The sequence below is a fragment of the Pteropus vampyrus genome, unplaced genomic scaffold (assembly GCF_000151845.1).
Source record: "Pteropus vampyrus isolate Shadow unplaced genomic scaffold, Pvam_2.0 Scaffold373, whole genome shotgun sequence".
In the NCBI taxonomy this organism is placed as follows: Eukaryota; Metazoa; Chordata; class Mammalia; order Chiroptera; family Pteropodidae; genus Pteropus; species Pteropus vampyrus.
The window spans coordinates 649,658-656,742 of NW_011889154.1; the positions used below are offsets into that span (position 1 = coordinate 649,658).

At 35.5% G+C, this 7,085-nt stretch overlaps 1 protein-coding gene across 16 annotated transcripts in view; it reads right to left on the minus strand.

Moving 5' to 3' along the window:
• The window catches only part of DLGAP1 (DLG associated protein 1), an 822,162-nt gene that overhangs the window by 412,625 nt on the left and 402,452 nt on the right, over nucleotides 1-7,085 (minus strand). Inside the window, exons 6-7 of one of the 16 annotated variants that reach the window (XR_002777128.1) lie at nucleotides 6,504-6,662; nucleotides 4,517-5,695 (exon numbers count right to left, since the gene is read on the minus strand). The exons of the other annotated variants lie outside the window; for them this stretch is intronic. The gene's annotated coding sequence lies outside the window, so the exon portion shown is untranslated. Of the gene's footprint in view, nucleotides 1-4,516; nucleotides 5,696-6,503; nucleotides 6,663-7,085 lie in introns of those variants that run through there. 16 annotated transcript variants of the gene reach the window in all.

The following is a 7,085-nucleotide window of genomic DNA, read 5'->3' on the forward strand; positions in this document are numbered from 1 at the left end:
CAAAACATCTGTTTTTGAATCTTAGGGAGACTTTTCTTTTTTTTTTTACATTTTTGCAGGCTTGAAGAATAGTTGTGCTCCATAAATATCCCAGCATGAGTCATTTGCTTAACCAAACAGCTGCTTACTCATTAGCCAAATGCTCTTCATTTTAAGTCACACGCTTAAATGAATTTTCTCCCATGCCTCTCTCCTTCCCCCAAGAAATAATTTTCTGTAATACTAAAGAGCTCTCTGTAGCCTTTGACATGGGAAATCTAAACTTTGTAAAGTCGCAAGAAGCCATCCTAGCTCAAATTAATAAGCTATTTTTATATGCTTTGATTGTCCCTCTAACTCACACAAGGCTTCACATCTCACTCCCACTTCTCCCCATATATCTCTGGAACATCCTCTTTTTCCCATTCAAATTCAGCCCACTAGTTCTCCCATTTAGGGCACCCTGCAGGTCTTTGCCTTTTCTTCCCCCTCCTGTCGCCACCACCTGCCCATTATGTAGTAGGTAGTCTGTGTCAAGAACCACTAGAAGAAGTCTTTTGTTTAAATAAGTGCAAGGGAATAACAAGTATTTTTGTATACTCTCTTGTAAAGATGAAGCTACAGATCAACTCCTACAATTAGTAGCTTTCAGCTATCACTTTGGATTCATCAACTTATTTTTGAAGGATAAAGGCAAAGCAATCATTTGCAATTTCTCTCTCTTAGACAATTACTGTTCAACTGTCTGCAATGACCTGGGTTTAAGAATTTTATTTCAATTTAACAATACTTCTTTATTACAGACATGCTCTTTTATGGCAATGGATATTTGGTTCGCATTATTCTTTACCACCTAAGAGAGGTGATTCACACTTTTACCTTCTTTAAAAATGGTGAAAATCATCAGTAGTTCTTTTTTGGGGGAAGAAAATTAATGCCTAAATGTTTTGGAGGAGGCCAGAGGAGAGCAGAACTTTATTTCTAGAAAGACCAAATGAGAGGAAATAGATACAGTTTTCCAGTTTCCATTTATAGTATAGCTGTTCTCAGCAGGATTCCAATCTGATGTGAGGTTTTTCTCAGGCTGCAGAGGACATCTCAAACACCCAGAGATGACATTGAGTTGTTATGCGTTTAATGACTATATACTGTTGAAAATCATCATTTGTTAAAATCACTTTTATACCATTGTCCTGAGCCCCCTGGCTTCCCAGACCTTCCACTGTGACAGCCTGTCTCTCACAAAAATGCCCTATAATTTACCAACTAATGAGTTAACGCTTGACGCCAGAGGGACCAACAGCACCAGTCCGTCTACCAGCTAGGCAGAGCTATTCTAGTTGGTGACTAAATATCTTGAGTATTGCCCTGCAAAGAGCATTTGTTTCCAGGTAGATTAGGTATTAGGAATTTTCTGGAAAGCAACCCAAATCTGCTAGCTCTGAGAATAAGGGTTTCTGGAAAGCAATTTGAATGTGCTAGCTTTACCTCCCTAATTTGTTTTCCTCATCTGTAAAATGGTGGGGTGCTTTAGCTTAGTTTTTGGACTGTGTTCCAGAGTTGACTCAAGGGGAGACTGCTGCTGATGAAGATCTGGGCCCTACTTCACTAAGAGAGGCTCCTCTTTATCTGGCTTACTCACTGGGGTCCCCCCTACCTTTTTGTTTGCAGAAAGAATTTTGAAAAATGAATTTTGCTGCTAAAAAAAGGTTGAAAATCACTGACTTAAATGAACACGAAGCTTTCATCCCATTTTAAAATTCTGAAATTTAATTATGAACATAATTATAAAAAATTATATCTACATAACAATAGTAAGTGCTTCTATTGGGTCTACTCTGTGCCAGGCACTGTTCCAAGTGACTTACGCATTTAAACTCAATCCATAGGACAACACTATGAGCTAGTATTATAATTATTATAATAATTATTAAAGTCTAAAAGGAGGATGCTCAGATATATTTACACTTCTATAATTTCATTAGATACATTCGAGGTCATAATTTATTCAAAAGTAATAATTCTATGATGACTATTTAATTATATATTATGATATTGTCTTTCTTACATGCCATAATTATAGATTTCTAGACATATTTTTAAGAACATTCATCTTAACTCTTGAGTTTCAGTGGCTAACAGAGTAGCAACTGTGCATGTACTTTCTCTATGACTCTTACCGTTTATTTTTTCACTTTCGACCAAGACCTGGAAATCGATTTTTGATCACAGTTCAAGGACATGGATCCAGATAGCTCTAAACATGCTTGAGAATTTCCTGAACACCAGTTCTTGACTCTCACTACGTAAATGAACAACTAGATGCAAATCTGAGCATGAAATTTCCTCATCACTGTCCTTTCCAGATGGGTTTATGGAAGAAACCTCGGACTCCCTGTCCACCCCACCCACCCTCCATTGTAGGGCCTTGGGTGCTCAGGTCCTTGGGTGCTCAGCATTTTCTGGTGCTTCTCTCTCTCATCAAAATATGTTTCTGGTGGGGACAGAGGGGTCTGGCTGTTGTTCTTCTTATCAGGGAGGCTTTGGTCTATGCTGGCAGACAGTTCTGTCTTTTCTGAGTCCAGCAGAGGTGGGGAATGAAAACTAAAGCTGAAGAGGATGAGAAAGAGGTTACAGTGACTCCTGTGTTTTTTACAAAGTGGCAGAGCACATGGGAGAGGAACTGCATTGATTCCTGTAGTCACTGTGAGTAGGAATTGAGCCCATGAACAACTGGATGTTAGTGGAAGAGAACAAAGGCATGCTATCACTGGAGTTGTCCACACGGAGGCTGTAGGATAGCTTGCCTAGTATAATAAATGAATTCAACAGGATGTGTGGATGGACCAGCTGGGCTCTATGTCACATTAACCATCCACCCGAGACTTTAGCTATTCTGTCCTACTGATCCCAAAAGTATACTTTGACTTATTATAGCCCTGACTTTAGGTTAAAAAGCTCATTTTTTGAATCTTTAAATTATCGCTTCATTCTGAGATTTATGATTTTTGCCTGATATCTTGCTCAGGCTTTCACAATATTCAAATGATTCTTATACATTTGTATGTGTATATATCCCTCTTTATTTTTGGTGGTGGCAGCGGGTAGGGTAGAGTTGAAAAGAAGGGTGGCGAGATGCTGTTGTCTTATGTCAGGAGGCAAAGCCTTAAGCTGGTGAGGAAGTTCTGTCAGGGCAATTTCCAGCACTGGCCAGTGGGAGTCGTGGAAATGTGGGATTGAGGTGTTCTGGAAATCACATCACAGAGGCAGCGGGCTGCCTTGCCTACTCCTACAGTCAGTGTGCTTGGAAGCCCAGAGCCCTGTGGGATCTCTTTTGGAGACCTGTAGCTTGAGCAGCCTGGAGATCCAGGGAGATACTTTCTCTCTGGCATTGCCCTGCTCCCTTCTCCCAAAGCTATGACTGAATGGGGCTGAGGTAGCTAAAACTACAGTGTATGTTTCAGCACATTCCTGCTTTAATATGTTAATATCACACTTACCCTCCAGATGAGGGTGTTAATATCTTGTTCTACCCCTTTCCCTACAAAAAGAAAAATGCATTACACTGTATTACATTTAAAATGCAACAACTGTAGACTTTTTCAGTACAGTTGTTGATTATCTCATAACTAATCACTTTAACTTGATTTTATTTTGTCTTGCCTTGACATACTTTCTATATTGAAGATCAGGGAAAAATGCATTTCTTTGTGACATTTCTAAAAATGACAAATGAAAGAGATTTTATCTCTGGAGATTGGGCTTCTACATTTCAGAATACTCCTCTCCCCAATGGCTAATCCGATTGGATTACTTCCAGAATAAACATACTTCCAGAATAAACAGGCTAAATCTAGCTTAATTAGGCAGTGCATGTAGAAAAATCCTTTTACAAATTGCAATTTTTTTCTGTATGCCTTAAAAATGTTCATTAAAAAGTTCTTACTTTATGGGTTTATCTCTTTGAATTAGTTTCCCCTATTTTAAGGCTTAAAAAATCTTTTTTTTCTTTAGAACATCCTTGGCCAGGCAACTCTTTTGCAAAGTAGGGAAATCTGGTGGCCCTGCTTGCTCCTTTGAACCAAGTTACAGATTTTTTTTTAAAGGCACAGATCTGTTAGCTTTTTCATCATTATTTTTCAAAAAATAAAAATGCACATAAAAGCTACCTATTTTAATTAGGTCTCATTGTTAGTAACCTGTATAACCTGGAAAAACAAACTGAAGTATAAATGTTGACATTGATAAATACACAAACATTTATAAAATAAATAAAAATTTCTTTGTCATAACCATCAAGATTTTTATCTCTGAGAGACCTTAAAGATATGTAAAAGGTGTGAGAAAATGTGCCCTGGTAGTTCACAAGAGAATCCAGCAATATTAAATCTACCCCAATGCAGGTAACAGAATCCAGTTAAATTTTGCTCAGAATGGTTAAGAAGATAATCAAGTCAGTTTTGTGACTGGATTGCATATAGGAAGGCTGCAAAAGATCACAAAATAGCTTCACCCTTGGCAAAAATGTACAAACCCATTCCATTTGTTCACATTTATTCAGCAGCAAGTAGACAAAGAGACAAAGCTTATTTGTAGAAAGCCCATACATGCAGGACCTACTCATTTCAACCCTTTGAATTGAGGCCCCTTGCCCATGGAATTCTGACTGATACAGTGAGACTAAAAATAGTCCAAACCTGAGAGAAAGTATGGAGAGTTGAAATTTCTAGTTGCAAAAAGCTTAGATGATTGCCACTGTATAGAGGAGGAGGGCCCATTTATTGTCTATAAAATCCCAAGACAAATAGGCTATAGAAATTCCAGGTACAATTTAAAAGCCAAAAAGCTCTGAAGAAATGAATCAGAATCAACTAGGATTAATTATATTAATCATGCACTTTTATAATCACCTGAACCACCTGCTGCTAAATTATATATTCCAAACAGACTTTCAACAATTGTTCAAAACTAAATTATGTGAACTCTCTAGAAAGATTTATTAAAATTCAAGTAAGTCAATCCCACAATTCAGAATATAGCTCATATAATACTTATAGATTTTAATATTCTAAAAGAAAAAGAAAAAATTGACTTGTTACTTGAATATTAGAAAATTCACCTCATATTAAAAGGTATTAGAACTTAGCAGTCTGCTTGTTCTGCATCTTACACATAAATGTTTACCTTATTATGATATAGTAACCATCTGTAGACTATGCCCAATACTCTGCAAACTGTACCATAAAGTCACTGCTCACAAGAAATAGACAAAAATAAATTTAGAAAATATAAAAAGGTTTTATAGTGTTTTGTTCTTTAGTTTTGGCCTTATTCTTTTTGTAGGTAGTGAATGGCATTATGGGTTAACAATTACACTGATCTTAGTCAAAAGGCTGTGAAACAATAGGGCTAATTACCTAATTTTGTTGACTTGGAATTCAACTGAGTTGGACTGAATTGAGGATGTCATCAAAAGATTGTCACCAAACTAAAGGGCTCATGGTTTCAGCAAAGCGTCTCTTCCTGGAGGTTGTGATTAATATGCATACATGGTCCATATAACGTCAGAAAAGAAAGGCCAATTTCTTTGTTGCTTTGACCTCATTTAACACATTAGTGGTTGGTAATTTGATTTGAGCTGTCCTTTCCAATCCTCATGAGATCTTCGTGCTAACAGCACTGCCCCCTAGTGTTCTCTCGCTTTGGTGCAATGTGCCTAAAAGAAAATTTCAAGATTTATTTTCAATATATATATATTCTGTATTTATCAGTGTATTGCTATGTGAGTGTGTAAGATATCTTTCGGTGGATTAGACATTTTATCATATTTATTTGTCCCGATAAAAGATTAGAGCTTGCTAAACTTGCATAATTTTTTTTTCATAAAAGTAAAAATAGAAGTTTAGATACCATTACATAATTTCTGATTTAATGAACTGAGAGAAAAATCAACCAATACTTTTGGGTGCCTATTATGTTAGGTATGTGAGAAATGTCATTGAAGTTGAAGTCTGAGTAAACTTAATTTAATATCTAACTTTTAAAGTTTCTGACATTTTACAAATGTATTTATCAGTTTAATCTCTAATTTGGGGAAAGTTGCAGAGGGAATGGAGAGGATTTAAAAAATTTTACATGTATAATTTGGCTTTGTGTTATATTTTAATCAAGAAAATTATTTTAAAATAAGTTCATTTTCTTGAGAGGTAGGAATGCTATTTGGAGCTTTAGAACATAGTGAATTTTAAACAAAGGCTTTCTAATAATATGGAAATAATAACTGTATATATCTGATAAACTGAGATAACAAAATTTTCAGATTATTTAAAAATTGAAAATTTCAGGAGGGATAAGTTGTGTATCAGGGTTTTCCATCATGCAGTTCATATACGACTGGTGATAAATTATTTTAGGCAATGTAAAGAGATACATTTTTAACTATGTACTTGTTTTTAAGAGCAACAGTGAAAATGTAACTAAAATATCAAATCCATGATTTCATAGATATTAATATTTAGAACTACCTTATTCATGAATTACAATGCTCAGGCACATACATTTTGAGTAACTTTGACTCATTAAAATAGATTAGAAATATAAATTTCAGTGCTTCTGAAATCCTGGATTTTGCTGTTTCCATTCTTCTGGTGTCATTTGACATGTTCCTCCGTTCAAAGTATTTCCTGTAAGATGTAGTTACAATTAGGGCAGTGCTGTCCAAATAGAAATTTAACATTACCCATAAATAGAATTTAAAATTTTATGACATTTAAAAAAAGAAAAAGAAATAGTTGAAATTAGTTTTAATCATGTAATTTTTAATCTAATATATCCAAACATTGTTTTAGCATGTAATCAATATTGAAAATTATTTAGGTAGTTTACATTCTTTTTTCATACTATGTTTTTGCGATCTAGTGCATATACTACACTTATAGCACATCTCAGTTTGGCCTAGCCACATTTCAAATGCTCAATAGCCACATGTAGCTAGTATTGAATAGAATAGACCTAGGGATGTCATCAAATTGAAGTTCAGTTTTTGGCAAAATATCCCATGAGTGGTTGTATACCTCCATGTAGAAGCACATTTGGTGGGGTGTTTT